The 21,385-nt window shown below is 46.2% G+C and overlaps 1 long non-coding RNA gene across 1 annotated transcript; it reads right to left on the reverse strand.

Moving 5' to 3' along the window:
* Positions 1 to 6,851: 6,851 nt before the first annotated feature.
* LOC146080016 (uncharacterized) lies at positions 6,852 to 19,063 on the reverse strand. Its single transcript, XR_014474785.1, has 3 exons — positions 18,987 to 19,063; positions 11,540 to 11,698; positions 6,852 to 7,512 (listed from the first exon to the last, which is right to left on the reverse strand). It is a non-coding gene; the product is annotated as an uncharacterized LOC146080016 (long non-coding RNA).
* Positions 19,064 to 21,385: the final 2,322 nt, after the last annotated feature.

The following is a 21,385-nucleotide window of genomic DNA, read 5'->3' on the forward strand; positions in this document are numbered from 1 at the left end:
CCTCTGGTCTTCCCAAGCCGATTGTAAATATATATAACAAACTTGAATTTCAGCACTTGTACACCGGAACCGCCGCACCCAAACCGGATAATGTCATTCTGCAGAATCATCCAGCAACGGAACATTAGACAGATACATCGCACACGCCTTTTACTTAGGGAAGAAACATAATCACATACAGCGATAGGAGTCCTGTACTCAGCCAAATAAACACCCTGGACTCCCGAATGGCTAAACTGGAAGATGAATACGCATCACTGTTTCTGTTCTATTTAGGAACTTTATACGGTACTTGTTTCCTAGAACGGCACCCATCGCGGGCATCGCATGTACATCGCATGCCATTATAATGCGACCGATGCAATGTCCGCGATTTTACATAGAAATGCATGGTAAAATGTAAACCGCGTCGGTCGCATCGCATGCGGCCAAAAAATTGCATGCGATGCGACCGACGCGATTACCGATTTTACATAGGAACCAATGTTAAATGGCCCACAGACCCCAAATAGCCACCCTGAAGTGTGAAATGGCCCCCCCCCAATTGTTAACGCCACCCCACGATCAACGTCAACCCAAAGCATGGCGAGCGCAGCGAGCCCGCGGTACGCGTCCTCCGACCTTTTCATACCCCCACTATCCACGTCGGCATGGAGTTGAGAATAGAAAGTGTGGCGAGCGCAGCGACTCACCGAGCCCGAAGCATGGCGAGCGCAGCGAGGGGACGCGGAATACGAGCCTGAAGCGTTGTGAGCGCAGCGAGCCCCACGAGGGGACACGTAATACATGTTAAGTAATCGGTGTCCCCTCGCGGGGCTCGCCACGCTTCGGGAGCGTGTTCCGCGTCCCCTCGCGGGGCATGCTACGCTCACCATGCTTTGGGCTCGGTGGCTCGCTGCGCTCGCCACACTTTCTATTCTCGACTCCACGCCGACGTGGATAGTGGGGGTATGAGAAGGTCGGAGGACGCGTACCGCCGCCGCTCGCCACGCCTCGGGTTGACGTTGATCGTGGGGTGGCGTTAACAATTAGGGGGGCCATTTCAAACTTCAGGGTGGGTATTTGGGGTCTGTGGGCCATTTAACATTGTTCCCTATGTGAAATCGGGTCAATTGGGCCATTTAACATTGTTCCCTATGTAAAATCGCGGTAATCGCGTCGGTCGCATCGCTTGCGATCTTTTTGCCGCATGCAATGCGACCAGTGCGATTTTTTTCCTTGCGATGCCTAAGATCAAAATCGTGGGCGCCGTTCTAGGAAACAAGTACCCTTTATACAAGTATTAATTCATGTTTACAGCAGCACAGACAGCACATAATGAGAATTCCAATGGGTAGATGGGTCCATACATTGTGGAAACTAGCACTAGGCAAACACAAATGCTCACTTAATATGTCCTGGTGTAGGGGAACTTAATCAAGGTGTTAAAGTTCCTTGTACCCATACACTACAGAATGGTGGGACACCTGGGCTGCTTGGTGATAAGGTGGGTCTAATTCATTTGCATAAGTAACACCCCCTCTCTCTCATTGGCCCTGACTGACACAGAAGTGGGGAAGCAGTTGATGGAAATGAACTGTAAAGCTCCAGACTACTGCTGCTTCTGATCCACAGGTGACAGTAGATAGGCGCAGGGGAAAATTTGATGAAGAGGAGTGTTAGCAACTTTGGCACTTCTACTGGCCCTGTACCTACAATCAAATGTATGTAGAATTATGTTTGTTTAAACAGTCCAAAAAAAACAAGTAATAGAATATGAAAGATTATTACGCCAACCCGGCAAGATTTCAATAATTACCCTAAGTCAGCGAATCACCAAAAGGAGAGGCTCCGCATGGGTAAGGGTCCTATAAACTGCATCACTTCCCCAGCGGTGCCATGCTTAAAGCATGGGTTACCGTGCACCAGAGAGCCATTGTTTCATTTTCTGTCCCATAATCCCTTTATGTAATCCAAAAGTCATTCGCAAAGATCCGTTTACAAAACATCACTGTGGTGGAATGACCAAGCAGCTAGGTGACTGTTTGATGTCGCTGACAGAGCTAGCCAGGCTACCGATTAAACCATAAGATTACATAGCAGTTAAGGTTGAATAAAGACTTGTATCCATCGAGTTCATCCTTTACTGATGAAAATAAACAGGTGAATGGGAGTCAGACATCACACCAGGGTAGACAGACATCACATCGGGGTAGACAGACACAAGACCAGAGAAACCTCCACAACACCTGGAAAATAAACACAACAAGCAAGAGGGAGACACAGACACCCGGGAAATACACACAACCACACGGAAATCAGACTCAACAAGCCTGGAAACAGACACAACACACACAAAGTTAATTTATATCATGTACAGAGTGTAATATAAAATCATGTCAGACCTTTTCCTTCCTCTTCATTAGACACAATTAAGCTAAAAACGTTCCGAGGTTAAACGGTCTGCCATTCTTCATTTCCAATATTATGGCCCATAGTCCTGCGTGTTTCATCCTCAGACTACAATCCAGAGCCGTTTCCCCCGAAACCCGCTTCTCTTTTGTTAAGTCCCTAAAGAATAATATGCTTCAGTCTTCAAGAAGTGATTAGGATTGAAATCTAAACACACTTGGCTTGTGTGTTATTAATCACACTGACGTTAAATAATGTGACACATTTTGTGCTTCCTTCCAAATTCATTTGTTTAGGTCCGACTTTGTGCTGATGTTACTATGAGGCTGTGTTCCCGTTCTTTATGACCTTAATGATGGGAGTGGTGAGTTTGGACGGGATATTTCCCACAGCTAGGCCTGAAATATGACCATGGAGATATTCCACAATATGGAGAATTTAGAGACAGATTACATAATGCATGATTAACTTTAAAACATTAAAGACGATTACATTCAAATGGTTATGTATTAAATATTATTAGTTTAACAATTGTCCGGTATATGAAAAAGTAAATTTAAATTGTTTGATAACATTCCCAGTGCTCTGATCAAGAATTTAAATATTCAATATTTGTCTAGGTTATCGAAATTAGGGGGGGAAATTTACTAAAGGAAATTTGTAAAAAATAGGTGTATTTGTATCCAGAAATACACTTATTTTTGACATTTACTATCCCGAAAATACGACAATTCGTATTCGTATTGATGTGCTATCAATACGAATACGAATTGCCCTATTTTCGGGATAGTAAATGTCTAAAATAAGTGTATTTCTGGATACAAATACACCTATTTTTTACAAATTTCCTTTAGTAAATTTCCCCCTAGGCGTCTGCTGCAAACTGCAGATACTTTTCTCTTTCTCCAGAAACCCCCATGGAAATCCAATGGCATGCTGGGATTTGCAGTATAACAACTAGATAGTCACATGATGGATTAACTGTAATTAAGGAAGCCACAATTTGTCTTACTTGGATTAACACCAGACTTTATGCCATATTTGAGTACCATCCAGCATCCTCTAGGAGCCTCCCATTTCAGACATAAATCTCCTGTTGTCCTGCAGTGCAATCCTAATCTCCCAAATTCTTCAGATTTTGCAAGTGGTGCCTCTAAGGAGTTTCTTTGCAAGGTCAGGGATTTGCTGTAGGGGCTCAGGAGTCCCTGCTGATGACTCATTATGCCCCTGACAGGGGAGTGAGCTAGCAGCACATGATCATACACAGGGTCTTTGGTATCTGTGCAAGTGTGCACTCATCCATAGCTGCTGCTGCTGCTACTAGTCAGTAATTTAGGGTAAGAATTGTTGCTAGTAATCTTACTTTAGTTAAGTTAGTGTTTAATTAGAGTATCTGGTGTCCATAAAAATTTGGCTAATGCTATAATTGTTTGAAAAACAGCACAACCGATTTAGGTAGTGCCTACAAGTTGCAGACAGTCCAGTGTTTACAATAAAATAACATTTAATGTACAGAAAACATACTTATATACTTCGGGATGAATTCACACAAAGTCAAATTGCATTTGGAATTTATTGCATAGACACCACATTAATCATGTGCTGAGTGAGAAGGATAGAAATAGAACTTTGCAGTAGATGCAAACAAGAAACTCCATATTGCAGGTATCAATACTTGTAAAACTTCCTTAAATATATTGTTACTAATGTTTATACACATGTAAAACACTTTTTTTAGGTCTGTGTGGCTTGTCTATTGCTGTAATATCTAAATATACTGTATTATGTGCATTGTTTTTGATGTCCGTAAAGCACCTTGAGTCCTGTGCTATATAAATATATAAATAAAATTATTACTGTATAGTAATATTTTGCAACAAGCATTTCAGCATCCGATAGACACACCCATATGTTGAACCGAACACAGGCCCTCATGACTTGGTAAGCTGCTTACCGAGTCCCAGAGGGCACACCCCACTGAATCGCCTGAAGGCTTGCACATGCGCATAACTAATTGTGCCCAATCTATGGCGTGGCACGCTTCGTGCAAAGCAACCGGATTCTCCCTAATTCTGTTTTTGAAAGTAAGCAAGTATAATTCATGGATGTACAGTATAGCTTTAGGAGGCTTCCCATAAATACATGTGTTGCCCCCCCCCCCCCCCCCCCCCCCAATGTGAAGTTTATCTACTGTATCAACTTTTGACATAATTATATATTTATAATAATGATAATAATCAATTTATCAAACCAAAAGGGAAGCTTAATTTGTCAGTACAGTGGAGATAGGGGAGCTTGAGATAAGAACAGATGGTACTTGTGTAATAGCACAGCGCCCGGCTACGCTACGTTTTCAGGCCGGCTCTGTCCCCGGCGTCCATGGCTCTGTCCCCGGCGTCCATGGCTCTGTCCCCGACAAGCCTAGTGAGCGCCTCTCACACAGCGCCGGTAACTGCCAGGTCCTCTGCGCTGGCAGACGCCGGCGGAGAGGGAATCATGCGGGTGCCAGCGGAGAGGCCCTCCATCTGTCTGAGATGCAGGTGCATCTCAGACGCTCCTGCGTCTCAGTATTATTGCGGCAGGGTACGGCAACCCTGCCCGTGTCCGCTTCCGGTAAAGCCTACTTTTCAAACCCCCACTATCCACGCCAGCCCGAAGCGTGGCGAGCGGACAAGTTACGCGCCCCCGACCTGTTCATACCCCCACTATCCACGTCGGTGTGGAGCTGATTTTCCAAAGTGTGGCAAGCGCAGCGAGCCCCGCAAGGGGACACGGATTACTTTACATGTATTCAGCATCCGCTCGCCACGCTTCGGGCTCGGTGGCTCGCTGCGCTCGCCACACTTTAGGAAATCAACTCCACGCCGACGTGGATAGTGGGGGTATGAACAGGTCCAGTGGACGCGTAAAGTGTCCCCTCAGGGGGCTCACTGCTCTCGCCACGCTTCGGGCTGCCGTGGATAGTGGGGGTGTTTCAGGAACACATATCTGACAGGGACGCTGGACGCAGGAACACTATGCTACTTCTGACAGGGATGCTAGAGGGAACACTAGGCTACTTCTGACTGACTACGCTGGCCGCGAAAACACTACGCAGATTCTGACAGGGACGCTACGCTAACTACGTACCGGGCGCCGTGCTATTACACAAGTCTCGAACAGATATAGTCAGGATATTCAATGTTTATCTATGCTTCCTCCCACGCTGATAATGTAACCATATTACACGCCTTTCACATAGCACTAAGGACCCGGGATATTGTCGGATTGGTGACATGTGGACCCGTGTCGAGGTGCTGTGTGAAAGCACTGCATCTTAAAGGCCCACACACAATATAAGATTGTATTTCCAATTTGTCTGGTTGGAATGAAAATCTGGAAAGCGAATGACAATTGACCATTTGCCCCTAAACCTGGAAAACAGACAAAAATGGTCTTTCAGACAAATTGGTTAAATCAATCCATGCAGATGACGGCTTTTGTCCATTTTCCAGCTTTTGGTAGCAAAAGGATAACTGTAATTTGTTCCCAAAATTTCCAGATTTTCACTCCAACCAGCCAGATTGGAAAGAATCTATACATCGGGTCAACCAATCCGGAAATTTTACCGGTGTTATAAGAAGGGTTGCCCTCTTTATATTTAGGAGACCCAGATTAATGTGAAAGTTCCTAACCCGGGTCAGACCCGGGATCCCAGTCTGATCCTGCTTAGCGATGTTAAAGGTGTAATAGGAAGTCTACCACAATATTCTGTAAAATGCACCAATCCTGCCTTAGTTGAGTCCAATAATGCCTTCAATATAAGTACAAAGACCACATACATCTAGAGTGTGTGTGTGTGTGTGTGTGTATATATATATATATATATATATATATATATTACACTATAGTTCTATATTTTATCATTTTACTGTATGCTAAATAAGCTGTGTGCAGATAAATTATTGAAACAACCCATACCAATGTTACATTATTTATATATAGTTCTATTGCCGTTCTTCATATCTGTATTGTAGCAGTGACATCTAGGGGCTGTTCATAGAATTGCTGCAGGCATTAACCGATATCAATGACTATCAATGAATGGTAAGAAAGATGTTCACAAAAATCATTTAGACTAAATTTAAAATAACATACAAATGATAACGAAGATTATATGATCTAGGATTTGCATTGTTTAAGAGTAGTATTTATATAGGACCTATGGGGCAGATGTATTAAGCCTTAACAAGAGATAAACGTAAGGGTGATAAGGAGAGATAAACGTCCAGCCAATCAGCTCCTTACTGACTTTTTTTTCAAACACAGCCTGTAACATGGCTGTTAGGATGTGATTGGTTGGACTTTTATCTCTCTTTATCCCCCTTTGCATTTATCTCTTGTCATTTTCCTGGTAGAATGCTGAGTTAAACTTCCCAGATCTTGTGGACATCTTCAATTACCAATGCTTTCCTCTATGCACACCGGCGGCCACTGGATGGCGCCCAACAGAGCAATTTACATGTTGTATGCATAGTTCTGCACACCAGCGGCCACTGGATGGCGCCCGACAGAGCAATGTACATGTTGTATGCATAGTTCTGCACGCCGGCAGCCACTGGATGGAGCCGGACAGAGAAATACTGACGGTGACATTTAATGAGATGCAAAAATGTGAAAAACGGCAAAAAATCGCACATTCTGAAAGTGTGATTTTTAGTACCTCCAGAACTCACATCCAGATGTTTTCCCATTGAAAAGTATACAAATTGCATATTTATTTTATTTATTTACAGTTTCTTATATAGCGCAGCAGATTCCGTCGCGCTTTACAATAGTAGACAGTGATAAAACAAACTGGGTAACAACAGACAGACTTGGAGGTAGGAGGGCCCTGCTGCAAGCTTACAATCTATAGGGATATAGGAGGGAAACACAAGGACAGGCACCACGGTACAGGTCCAGAAGGGAAGCTATATAATGCATAAGTGCCTCAGAGGGTTATGCGTGTAGAACTTAAATATGATAGGCTTGCCTGAAGAGGTGTGTTTTCAGGGAACGCTTGAAAATTTGGAGGCTAGTGGAGAGTCTTATTGTGCATGGAAGGGCATTCCATAGGATGGGAGCAGCCCAATGAAAGTCCTGTAATAGTGAATAGATGCATATTTAATGAGATGCAAATTCGGGAAAATGTGTCTAAAAATCGCCACACATGCAGACCAGGTTCTGACAGGTGAATTGGCCAGAACCCTGCACAGATTATTGAGATCTGTGCATGGTCCTGTCTTAAAAAATGTGTAAAAGTTTTTTTTATTTTTTTAAATGGCGTGAGGTCCCCCCTCCTGAGCATAACCAGCCCCGGGCTCATTGAGCCGGACCTGGTTCCAAAAATACGGTGGACAAAAAGCATAGGGTCCCCCGTATTTCTGAAACCAGTCCCGGACTCTTGGACCGGTCCTGGTTCCAAAAATACGGAGAACAAAAAATCTGGGGGTCCCCCGTATTTTGAAACCAGCACCGGGCTCCAACAGCCCGCGATGTCATGCCACAGCCGGGGAACATTTTTTACATAAGGTCCCCCAGCCAAAACATGAGCACCGTGGCTGGTCAGCCTTGGACGGGGACCGGTATCTGGAGGAGTGGGGACCCCCCCAATAAAGGGGTCCCCCCCCCAGGCTTCACCCGTCCAGGGCTGAAGCCCAGGGCTGTCATCGGCATCCATGGGCTTTGGACGCCGGCCTGATAGGCATTGCTTTATACAGGTGAACTACAAGTGCCAGCAGGCCTCCCCCGCATGCTGGGACTTGGTGAACCACAAGTCCCAGCTTGCGGGCCATTAATGGGCATGCTGGGACTTGTAGTCCACCTGTAAAAAGAATGGACACACACACAGAAAAGTATAACTTTATTACACACAAACACACACCTCAATTTTACACCAATATACTTACCGACCCAGGGTCCAGCGCTGGCCTCCCTGCTGCAGAGCCAGCTTACCCCGCACTGACAGCGGGGTGAGCCGGCTTTCTCTGCCACTTCTATAGCGCTGTTCCAGCACTACAGAGGCTGCTAACGTGGTTGGCTTATGCATCTTCATGGAGACGCATAGCTCAGCCCATGGAGATGCATCGGCCAAAGACACTAGCAGCCTCTGTAGTGCTGGGACAGCGCTATAGAAGCTGTCAGCCGCTCTGGAGAAAGCCGGCTCACCCTGCTGTCAGTGCGGGGTGAGCCAGCTCTGGAGAAGGGAGGCCAGTGCTGGACCCTGGATTGGTAAGTATATTGGCATCCATTCTTTTTACAGGTGGACTACAAGTCCCAGCATGCCCATTAATGTCCCGCATGCTGGGACTTGTGGTTCGCCAAGTCCCAGCATGTGGGGGAGGCCTGCTGGCACTTGTAGTTCACCTGTATAAAGCAATGTTATGAATGACTGGTTGGCGTCCAAAGCCCTGGGATGCCGGTGACAGCCCTGGGGTTCAGCCCTGGACGGGTGAAGTCTGGGGGGGACCCCTTTATTGGGGGGGGTCCTAGAGTTCAGGGCTGGTTTCAGAAATACGGGGAACCCTCGTATTTTTGGAACTAGGTCCGGCTCAATGAGCCCAGGGCTGGTTATGCTCAGGAGGGGGGACCTCACGCCATTTTTTTTAAAAACACAAATTCGCACATTTCCTAAAATTCGCACATTTTCATGCCTAAAAATCGCACATTATCGCACTTTTTTGCCCGGAATACGCAGCTCATTAAATATGCAAATTTGCGTGGGAAAAAAATGCGATTTTAAAAAGTGCGATAATGGGCGATTTTGAAAAGTTACTAAAACTCTCATCCCATTAAAATGTCACCTTATATGTTGTTCCGTCATTTTGATGGGATGGAAACTAGTTTATTTTATTTTTCATTAAATCCAAGTGCTAAACATTTATGGGCAGGTTCAACAACGAGTGACATTGTGGTCATCACTTGTTACAAATGTTAAATGGTGCTGCAGCCAGCTCCTACCATGTGTTTAAAAAATGACAGTTAGGAGCTGATTTGCTGCAGCACCATTTAACATTCACAATGACTAATAGCAAATATATCACTCATTGTTAAAGCTGCCCCATAGTGTGAGCACTAGGTGGCGCTATGTTGCAACCGATAAATCCTGTAGATTAGGAGCTATGCTACTAGCAAAGGCAGAGAGGTGATGCTCTGCAATAATTAATAGGTGGGGGGGTCTGAGATAGGGGACCCCATATAGATGGACAGGATGCTGGCTGGGTGGAAGTGAGGTCATGCCCTGAATGGGGGATCGCTGTCTGTTATTGTCACTAAGCCGCTGTTATTTTGCTGGGCATTCTGTGACTATAAAAAGCTAATTTATGTACAGAAACTGGATGACAATTGTCAGACTTAAATGGCTGCTCACAGGTGCCACACTGGCCCTTATTCTGGTCGGTGCGGATATATCCGCGTGCGTTCGGCCCGCCGATGTTTTGTGTCTGCGCATGTGCAGAGGCGTCTCTGCGCATGTGCGAGCGGGGCGTACGGCCAAATCCCGCATGATATGTGGACACTCCGAACAGGGGGTGGAGAGGGGCGTGAAGGGCTATTTGGGCGCATTACCATATGCATACGCCCCGCGTTTCATGGGAGTTCCCATGAAAACGCTGGGCGTACGTATGGTAATGCGGCCGTGACGCACGTGTAGGGGGCGGACATATGACATCGCCGGATGTCAGCTGCCCGCCCAGATCCCTGCTTTTGCACGGAAAAATGTCCGTGTGGTCTGAGGTTGCGGGAGCTGGTGGAGCACTCGGTCCTGCATTCGATGGTCTGCGACCATCGAATGATGGAGGAGGTTCCCTTAGATGGAGGAGGCGTATTCCGTGAAAAATACACGTGCGGTCCGTTCGGCCAGCTTCTTACCGCGTACGGACGGAGTTTGCGATCCGTATGGAAGGCGGGGTTTCGCACGCACGGTCCTGGCCGCATAATCGGATCCGGCCGCACCGATCAGAATAAGGGCCACTGAGACTGACTGGTGTTGTTTTTTTCATCGCACATGATATGTCCCTAGTAAGCATGTACCAGAATATTTGTGTAACTATTATGGGGGGTTCTGCTGTGTCAGAGGTTTCAGGATATAACATAATATAGCAAATAGCATTTGTTACATGTGAGGAAATCGGTTTGAAACCTGGAAGTGAACCCTGTCTTTACACTCATTGTAATGTGAAATATTCCCAGCCCTGCGGGTGGCAGGCGGCCATGCAAGATTTGAAAGCTGCCAAAAGGGGTGGAGCAATAGGTAAGACATTATTTAGTGACATTTCATTTTAAGCGAGTGGTGTTTACTGTATAGCGGATATTATAATGTATGGGGAAACTAAAATGTGGCATACTCTGAATTTGTGACATTGTAATGTGGCATTATATAAACAGGGAGCTCTATAATTTGTCATAATATGAAGTGGTGACACGGTGTGGCGTAATGTCTGACAGCAGTACAATGTGGCAATTTGTGACCTGGAGGCACTACAATGTGACAAGAGGAACTGGGGCCACTGTGAGGTATAATGTTAACTACAGCACTGGTATGGGGCACAGAAACTGGGGCACTACTTTGGGGGGTGAAAAATGCATATATATTGGGGCATAAAATTAATAACTGCTGGAGATAATATCTAGCTAGAAGCATTCGAGTTGGGGAGGGGGGACACGGTTCATGCTACGATCTTGAGTCCCAGTATAGAAATATTAACTGTCGCTCAATCATAAACCGGCAACTGGTGAAATCTCTAGAAATTTTTAAAAAAAAGGTAGATCCTCACATTACATCCACAGATGGATGAATATCACTTGGGCAAACTCCTGATATATCTACAGGTTGAGCACACATCACTATGTCCCAGGGTCCCACTGACCAGGTGGAGGAGCTGGGGGGACCCCAACTGGACTCCAATGCCTGGGTGACCTGCCAACCAATCCAAATGGAGACATTTCACCTGGCAGTCCGTGTCGTAGCTGAAATGACAACCTGTTCCTCCTCTTACCAAGCAAAATGCAGTTGAGGTGAGTCTTAGGCTTGTGTTACTTGTTCTTATACAGTCATGTGGCTGAAGGAAATATGGTGGTCAAGTAATATATTTGACTGAAATGACCTTTGAGGAGCTAGCCAACTTACCTGCATCCTTTATGTATTGAAACCGTCCAGTTCTCAAGTTATCCGAGCTGCGTCCTATCTTAGAGGTGAGGGGTCTACCAATAGCCAGGGTGACCGGGAGAAGAGGCTGTTCGCAACTTGCGGTGTTAAGCAATTCAGGTTTTCTTGACTCTAGAAAACCTACAAAGAAAACGTTATTGGCCGTGGAAAGGTATAACAGGCATACAGCTCAAACTGGAAGCCTTCAAAGCAGCAATTTTTCATGTTGACTATATTGGAATCCCCATACACACTAGAAGATAAAGTGAAAGATATCGGTTAGAAAGGGCTTTCTGAATGGTATCTTTCACAATATCGTCTAGTGTGTACACTCAATATTGTTACCGATTGCGCCTATGAACATTACTTAAATACTATTTCAGTAAACTTATTTTCTAGGATGTTCTGTCATTTGTTTTATTGTAGGTCAATCAAGATGTTCTTGTTTCATTCTAAAATGTTGATTGCTTAGTTAGAAAGGGCCTGATTCACGGATGTACACAACCCAATGGTTTACGTACATCTCCGATGTTTACTGAACGTTGCTCGCACAGGCCCCATTCCACGCACATGCAAATTGGGTTGTGCATTGTCTGACACAGTGGAGCATTATTAAGCCTGGATAAGTGATAAAGTAGCCATTGGAAACACAGCAGCCAATCAGCTCCTAACTGTCATTTTTTAAACCCGCCTGTAACTTGACAGCTAAGAGCTTATTGGTTGGTGCAATAAATGTTCCCCGGTGTCCCCTAAGCTGCAGCGTTTGGGTGCAGTGATTGGGTGGCGACAGCCAGTGTTCTTCAAAACAAGGTAGTGCCAGCCCCGTTCTCCGGGAGTGTAAGGCCCCAATGTCTGTGTCTTAATTTGCAGAGTGACTGGCATCGGCACTGGAGCTGAGTCGGCAATTCTGAGTAGCCTAAGGATCACTCAGATGGCTGCAATCACTGAGGTTACCCAAATATGCATATTTGGGTGCAGCAATCAGACCTGCGATGTCGGCAGTGTGAGTCTGTTGTACTCAGATGTTACCTGCTGCATTACAATATTTTTGCATTATTGTTGTGTACAAATGTTCTTGGTTCTTCCACTAATAAGATGCAGCAACAAGGTGCCTGGAGAACTCGGGTGATTTGGCAGGGGAACATCATGCAATACACCATGAAATTCTGTTGTTCTTACAGAAGTACATTCTATCCCACAAACAGGTTGAGCAACAGCTTGGTTCATGCTCGATTACTGTTGAAAAAGCATGTCAGGAAGTCTGTGACAGTGACACCTATAGGCAGAGATGTGTACTGCTACATCTGAGAGGTGCGTCATAACGAATGTAATCCAAATGTAAATGAGCCCCAAATCAGCTAGTAAGATCTTCTCTACTCTACTGTTGAAGAAAAGACACTGATACGTGTCAGGGCTTGAGGTGGTTCCATATTAGTGGTCACGAGAAACCAAATTTAAAAATGCATGTAGCCATAGGGATCATTGGGTCAGATGTATTAAGCCTGGTGAAGTGATAAAGTGGAAGGTGATGACACACCAGCCAATTACAAACACAGCAGATGATGTATCACCTTCCACTTTATCACTTCACTGCCCCACCGCGCCTTATAACCAATGCGGGGGGGGAAAGGAACAGATGATTACTGCTGATTGTATATAACACTGATGACTGCACCCCTCCCAAAGAAAATATCAGCTACATAATGGGGTAAGGTGCAATCGAGGAGATTGCTGCTGTGTTGGGAGTCGCCTGACAATCGGGGAGAGCTGCCAAGTATGGTTTGGTTACTGCTGAAAGTGCCAGCTTGGTACAGTATAAATGCAAATTATATTTACGATGGCGGCCTTTACTTGGGTTATTTCCCCCTCCTCCAGCTTCAGAAAGGTAGATCTTTCCAAGCCCTGCCCACCTTGGGTATATAGAGCCTCCTCCTTCCTTTCCATATGCAGTCTTTAGAGTTTCTCCATATATATTTACTACAAAAAATAGGGAGGGATTGTTGGCTGCCAAGGAGCGGTTCAGAAGAAACAAAATTATCATAAGTATAATTTGCATTTTTCTTCCTCACCCTCCATGGCAGCCACCAAAGCATAAAACAGGGTAGGGCATAATAAATAAAGACACATAGCCGAATCATGCTTAAAGAGTATAAAAACGTTGATAACAGTACTGCTTGCTCAAGAACAACCTTCCCAAAGTGGGTGGAAGACATCTCAACATTACAGTAATTTAAAAAGGTATGGTTGGAGGACCATGTCGCCGCTGCACAAATATCCTTCACAGAGACTTGTGCCCTTCTTGCCCGTGAGGTAGAGATGGCCCTGGTAGAGTGTGCCTTCAGCTTTTCAGGGACCTCCAGACCTTTCACCTTATAAACAAAAGAGATTACTTATGTGATCCAATGCAATATGGTGACCTTAGATGCTGCTTCGCCCTTTCTTGCTCCTGAGCGTAAAGTGAACAATTGCTCGGACTTCCGTATCTTCTCAACTCTCTGAAGATAGAATGAAATTGCTCTTCGTACGTCCAACATTTTTCGGATTTGGAAAGAAGGTAGGTACAGTAATATCACCTCTTGATTTAGATGAAATTCAGAAATCACTTTTGGTGGAAAGTTTGGATTAGTTCTACGCACCACCCGATGAGGAAATATGTTCAGATACAGTTGTTCTGCCCACAGTGCTTGCAGCTCCCCAACTCTCTTGGCTGAGGTTATGACAGTTAAAAAGACTACCTTCCAAGTGACAAATTTTAATGGTCTCTTTTTAAGAGGTGGACCCATGTGTGCGTTAAGAATCAAATTCAAGTCCCAGGGAGCAAGGAGGGGACTTAACTCTTGGACGCTTTCTCTTCATCACCTGGCAAAACTTCTTTATCAGCCTGTTCTCTGCCGAATTACTGTCCAACAGAACCGGAAGTGCAGAAATCTGTACCTTAAGGGTTGACGCATGCCAAGCCCTTCTCAAAGCCTTCATATAGGAATTGTAATACACACAGAACTTCAAAATTTTCCATTTTGGGATAAGATATAGACCTACGGCAGTATTCAATGACAAAATTCGGCATGTGCAGCGAATCCTGTTTAGGATTCGCTGCACTGTCGCCGTGTTCTGGAGGGCTGGAGCCTTCGCTGCCAGCCCTCGCTGTCGCAGTATTCAATGCCGCAGGGGCTCGCTGCCCCTGACGGCGATTCTTAAACCGGGGGGAGGGCGGCAGGCAGGGAGATGGAAGTCTCCCTGCCTGCCCCAGAATGTATGTGGGGGGAAGGAGGGTTCCCCGGGACCCAGGCAGTACAAGCTGCCCCCCAGGAGACCTAGCAGGGGACCGGGTAGGGAGCCACTAGCATTGCTCCCGATCGTGCATATATAATGATCGGGAGCAGTAAATATATGTAAATGACTTCCAGGGAGGTAGGGGGATGTTTTATACACAGGGGAGGGTTGGATAATGGAGTGGGCTTAATATTCGTCATTTTCCTGTTTGTATAAAAATCTAGAGTCCCAACTTTCAGGAGGTGCTGGGGACTTGGGGATCAGAGATCAATAGCCAGAGCAATCCATTGAGAAAAATATAAAACTGTTCACCAGACGTTTGGAGCTGGAGCAGAGGGAGGCTGCTGGAAGGCTGATATATCTGGTTCTGGGCATGATAAAGACAAGACGCTAGTGTCGACAGAAAGGGGAGAGTCCCAGCTTTTGGAATATACTCTCAGAAAACTCAGAGAGAACCTGAGAAATATGACTGAAAATTGCAATTAACAGGTCAGATGTGGACTGCTGCTTTGAAGTTGGATATCTCCAGTTCCCCAGGGCCGATTTTCTAAATTCTGGTATCCCTGGAAAAAGGGGATCCTCAGCTATCAGCATAGGGCCCTTATACACCTGAGGCCCCTGGGCAAGTGCCCATTAAGCTCATACGAAAAGACGTCCCTGTCTTCCATCTTCATCACGTCCTGTGCCAGGGGCAGTCAGTCAGCTTCGTCGTCCTCCTCTGGGGGTCCTCTGGCACAGCACGCCAATGCTCCCCCTCTCCAGGATGGGAGACGGGAGCGACACGCGATTGCGACCATTCCCGGTCCCCACCGGATATCAGTGGAAACATTTTACATGCCACAACGCTTATCAATGGGCAGCTACAGCACCCAAGACACCAGTGTGACTGTTATCTTTATTTTATTGACTAACGAGGAAGATCACTTAAGTAATATACTTCATTACCTGGGTAAAGGTGAGTGAATAAAACATCTGTATTTCACACTAGAGAATATGAGGGAGTATGCTGAGTACTGCCAATGTAGCCTCTCCTACCTGCCCTCATTGTGATTGACACCTGATGTCACCAGGAGGCAGGGTGTAAATCCAGTGGGAGGTGGGGCTTAGTTTCAATAAGACCTATCTCCAGAGGAGGGGCTTAGGTCCGGAACTGCCAGATACCATGTGCTAGGGACAGGCTGGCTTCTAGGCATTGCATTGGCTGCAGCTTTCCCATGTGAAGTGCTCTCTCTGGGGCCCATTTATCATTGCATTGCCATTACCCGCAAATCAAGTATTCCCCATATGTATGACAGAGAGATCCCTCCATTCCCTCTCTCAGCCACATCCAATCCTCACTCCAGCGGTCACTGTCTCCAATATACTGGTGTATATAATGACAGAATAGTGTTTGCGCTCCCGTTACACCACCGACTTCCCACACCTCTGTGCTCACCCTAGGCTGCGGATGGTCATCTGTTCCCTCTCTGGCCATATTATCATCTTCTGAGCGACACGTAATAAACCTATAACATTTAGTAACTTGTAAGTAATAGTGGGGATGACTCTATTTCCCTAATGAGATGTATGACATTATCTTCCCTGTACCACAGAGCCGCCCCATCAGGAGGCCAAGGAAGGCGCCCAAAAAGTAAGTGACGTTCATATGTGCAGGACAGTGATGGCGCCTGCACTGGCCGTGGCCACAGAGGCACAGTAAGAAGTGACTAGAGTATACTTATTCCCATGAATCATATACCACACCTCACTGGAGTACGATGAGGCCTAGTCATCCATGTGACCGGGCCCATTACATAAGCGTACACAGAGGTTTCCGTCCCATTCAGTGACGATACAATGGCGGAGATATCAGGGATATTTCCTGTGTGCACTGTAGACACGTTGTGCCACCTGTCCCCATACGGCAGTAGTTTGGGGGTGACTATTCATTAGGCCTCATTGCAGGAACAGTCTCCGTCAGCAGATGACGTTATGGCTGAGCCCTCTTCCTTCCTGTAGGAATGTTCTGGATTGTGAGGAAGGATCCATAAGGAGCCCTCAGCCTCCCCTCTGGTCTGTGCCACCGGGCATTACATACCTCGTACCTCACACCGGGCAGGACACGCACAACACATTCAGCCAAATATAATCGCCTACGAGTTCAGCGGCCGTGTGGGATGTCGGCCCAACTCAGAGGTGGTTTATAAAGCGCCAGTCACTTATAAGGCCTGGTTTTGTGTAGTAAATGATTTGTCACTTACAAGGTTTCTCTTCTCTTTATAGGAACAAGACAACAACTGTGGCGCTAGGAACCCGGCATTTCCTGGTGTAACGGATACAGGAGGAAATGGGTGTGGATCTCTGCCCTGGACTTTCTACAACATCTGTGTCTGCTCCCTTGCATCCATTGTGGAGCCATATAACCATCTCATCATACTGAGGGGCTAGCTGAGCTGTGATCACGTGGTGACCTGGGAGGGGCTAGAAGCCTTGTGGTAGACTGTAGAGCCATTACCTTAGGTGTAACTGTGGGGTATTACCGGATCTCTCAGTGCGGGTATCAGACGGGTTCTCTAGGATCCATCTAAATCCCACGCTGGGAGATCTGGTAATACCTCACACGTACACCTGAGGTAAATAACTTCCTCCAGTCTGCCACAGCTGCCTCCGGCCTTTCCCAGTGCTAACATCTTCACCACGCAGTCACAGCTGATTACACCAAATGCCCCTCAGTAATTCCACCTGCCCACAATGGGTGGTAACATCTAAGGCATCTAACACCAAGACACACACCAGCGCACACAGATCACACCCATTGGGGGGCAATAACACCTGAGCCCCCCAACACCCACCATCTTCCCCTGTTTCAAGAAAAATAAAACCCTTTTCCACCTCACATGAACGAGTGCTGTAAGCCATCTGTAGAAATGCATGTTGCACATTGAGAGTATGTACGGCCTACATAGGGGATACAGACCTATGGTGGTGTGTGCAGCCGGTGATCGGTGTGACACTGGGAATGGCTGGATATGCAGCAGCTTAGAGCAGGCCAATGTAATAGTAGAGAGTGGGAGAATTTGTGTCTCTTATCCCTGAGAAATATGTCTGTCATACACGGTTGGAGAAGTCCAGAGGGGTACAGGGAATTTATCACAGGGCCCAGATCATGCACTCTCTATTGGCAGCTGGCCACAGCCTCTCTGGAGACTGGCCACACCCCTAATAGTGTGTATATACGGTAAGATTTGGCTTCCGATGCCGATATAGGGAACATCGGAAACCAAATCGCATGCAAATCACATGCTTTTTTAGGGCTTGCGAGCCCGATGCGCGCTCCCGTGTGAGCGCATATCGGCAGCCAGATAGAGAGGGCAGGCAACACTATATAGTGCAGATCTGCACTATATAGTGTAAATTGTGCCCCTCTGGCATGCCGTGAGATGCGAGTCCCGATGTGATCTGATCGCGTCGGGACTCGCATCTCACGGCATATCCTGCCGTGTGTACACACCTTAAAAGAGGGGCCCTTAATGCTCCAGTCTGACACTGCTGTCATTTTCCTATTTCTCAATGAAAGGAACTATAAAGCATGTGTAGTAGGGGGTGTCTAATAGGTGGTTGGCCTGACGCGTTGAGGGAGGGAATGTTTTTTTACCAATCGTGCTTGCATGGAGAATTTTGGGGTCAAAATCGTAATCGTAGAGAGTAGCATCTTGTAAATGTCGCTGCTCAGAAAATCTAGTCTCTTATTCAATTGAAGGAGTTCTGAGCAATCTGTGACTACAAAGCTGACTATATTGGTCTGCCAGTCTTTTTTTACATACATACAATCTTTATTTACATACAAATTGTTCACTTGAACATTTTGCAAATATTAAGGGACATCTTTACAGAAGTACATTTGACAGATATACCACAAAAACACCAGTTTTCAAAGAGTACTTGCATATATTAATCATCATTGGGTTTTAAGAAGGAATTTCTAACAGGGTTGCATTACAGGTGGTTTTACTGCAGATTTTACTGGAGGGGGCATTGCAGGATCCCTCTCCATTGTCCCCAATGATAATAATATCAGCAGATGAGCGGCAGGCAGTACACACTCAGCTGAAAGCAGCACGAATGGCACGTGCATCAGCCGACGCATGCCCCATCCACCCCTCTCCCTGGTACTCACAACATTGTCAGTGCCAGTGGTACTAGTCCAGGGCACTGGGCAGCCCTGCAGCGGCTGGCGGGGACGGCGGCAGGGGCAGCGTGTATTCCCCTGGATGGCGTCCGCGTAGTCAGGCCCGGAACCGCCCGCTCATCAGCAGCAGTGTACGCGCAAATCAGGGAGGGGTCGGACTACAGACAGGCGCTGTCCCACCGCCCAGGTGTACTGTAGCCATGCAGCGGCCGCGCTCCGTACAGCAGCTCCATCATGTTCATGTCCAGCAGCGGCCGTGTTCTTGCGTGAGGGGGGGCCGAGTCCGACTCCGACAGTCCGACTGACGCGCGGTCACGGTGCGTACAGCTCCTCCTCACACACCAGCTCCCAGGAGCCGACCCAGTGCATGATGGGAAAGGTCTCTTGGGAAAGGATCTAGCAACTTCCTGCAGGCGAGGGACGTCGTCAATCAATGCTCTCTTCTCTGGCGCTGGGTGGAAGATGAGGTAGCAAGAACCCCACCCAAATAAAGATGAATATATATATTAAATTAGAAACATGCACATGTAAATCACAGAATACTGTAGCAAGTAATATAGAAAAAAAAATATATATATATATATATATATATATATATACCAGCATATCCACAATCAGATATCTCCCTCCCCTTCCTCTACACTTTCCCCCATTGCACCTATATACGATCCCTTTCACGTCGCATCCGGGATTTGGACACTGGCCCATTTGGGGACAAACCCGCCAACACCCCCCCCCCCCCCCCAATACACACAACACACACAGCGACCCGGCAAAAAAAGATTTGACGCTGGCGTCAGATGAGCGGCGGCCGGAGGAGGAGGAAATGCTTGGAGCTGATGCTGTCTCTTAGGGGTGTGGTATGGTGCTCTGACAGTGGGGATCCCGACAGTCAGTATCCCGACGTCGGGATCCCGATTGCCGGTGCTCCTGTGAGTCAGGATCCCCCCCTGTTGGAGCACCAGCAGTCGGGATACTTACTGTCGGTGGATATGTGAGTGAGGTGCAATACTTTTTGATGTAATATAAATAGGGAAGCTATGTGTGGTCTAATGTGAATAAGAATGTGCTACTGTACAGCATAATTCAAAATAGGGGTACTATTTTGTGGCCACACCCCATTCCTTGTAAGGCCACACCCCTTTTTGATGGAATGTAAAAGGATAGGAGAGTGCAATTTTATAGTTTGCATGGGTGCCACCTAGCACCGTCCCTGGCTGACTCCCATGCTGCCCTCTTACCTTGCTTTTGCTTTGTAAGCAGATAATTGGCACCCCTACCAAAGAACAATCACTTGCTAGGGAATGAGAATGGGGGCTGAATTCCTACTAAACCAAGCCTTGTGTATAACCTGCATACATCAGACAGGAGGGTATGGGTCAAATGGTTGACAGTCATTAGGCTGACCACTATTGGTTGGCATTGCTGCTTACACATACTTTAGGTTTCACATTGACCCGCTAAGCAGCGTAAATTAGCTTGTGTGGTAATGCCGGCACTGCGAATGGCCAACACCCTTCACCAAACTTACTGCCGCATTTGCGTGCGAATATGTACAATCCCACATCCATTCGCATGCATGTGTATGGCTGAAAAGTCATTCTATGGTCGCCTTGACGCAGACGGGGCTTTATGTCTAAGCTGCATTTCTGCGGGCATTATATATAAGAAGCATTTCTGTGGGCATTATTTGTAAAAGGCACTACTATTGGCATTATATATGTAAGGAGCACTACTGTGTGGCATAATGTGTATAAAGGGAACATAAATAATAAAATCTGTGTTTCATAACAGGATTAAGGAAATTGATGTGTGATATAATGTTCATCAGTGGCATTTCATGTGGTGTAATGTGAATAAGATAGCGCTACTGTGTGGTATAATTTGAGAACACATTCCACACCCAAGTTTTGTGGCACATGCCTCTAACGTGCACTCTTTTACTTCTTAAATTTGTCATTTGCAGGTGGGCACCAAACATCCTAGCACCTTTCCTGCCCACGCCCCCATTTCCCCCACTCGGGGGGGCATGGCAGCACAATGAGAGCTGCTGCCCATGCCCCTATTGCTTCTGTCTCAGTCAATAGACAGGGGGACACTGCTGGTCGGGACTGTCCCGTGAAAATCAGGACAGTTTGGAGGTATGCATTCGGTAAGTATGTGTTAAACAATTCTCGACTTTGAAATTATAACAAAACTGTCTTGCAACAATAAATTGACCAATTAAAATGGATTGAATGTTAACCTGCTGTGTATACAGTATATACATATTTAAAATGTTGTTTTTCTGTTTTAGCTTATTTAAAATAAAGTTGGCAAATGAATTCACAGACAGTTGCTATTAGTGATAAAATAAAGTTCCTTGTAATGTATGCATGAAATGGGCC

Source organism: Crinia signifera, chromosome 5 (genome assembly GCF_055691185.1).
Source record: "Crinia signifera chromosome 5, ASM5569118v1, whole genome shotgun sequence".
In the NCBI taxonomy this organism is placed as follows: domain Eukaryota; kingdom Metazoa; phylum Chordata; class Amphibia; order Anura; family Myobatrachidae; genus Crinia; species Crinia signifera.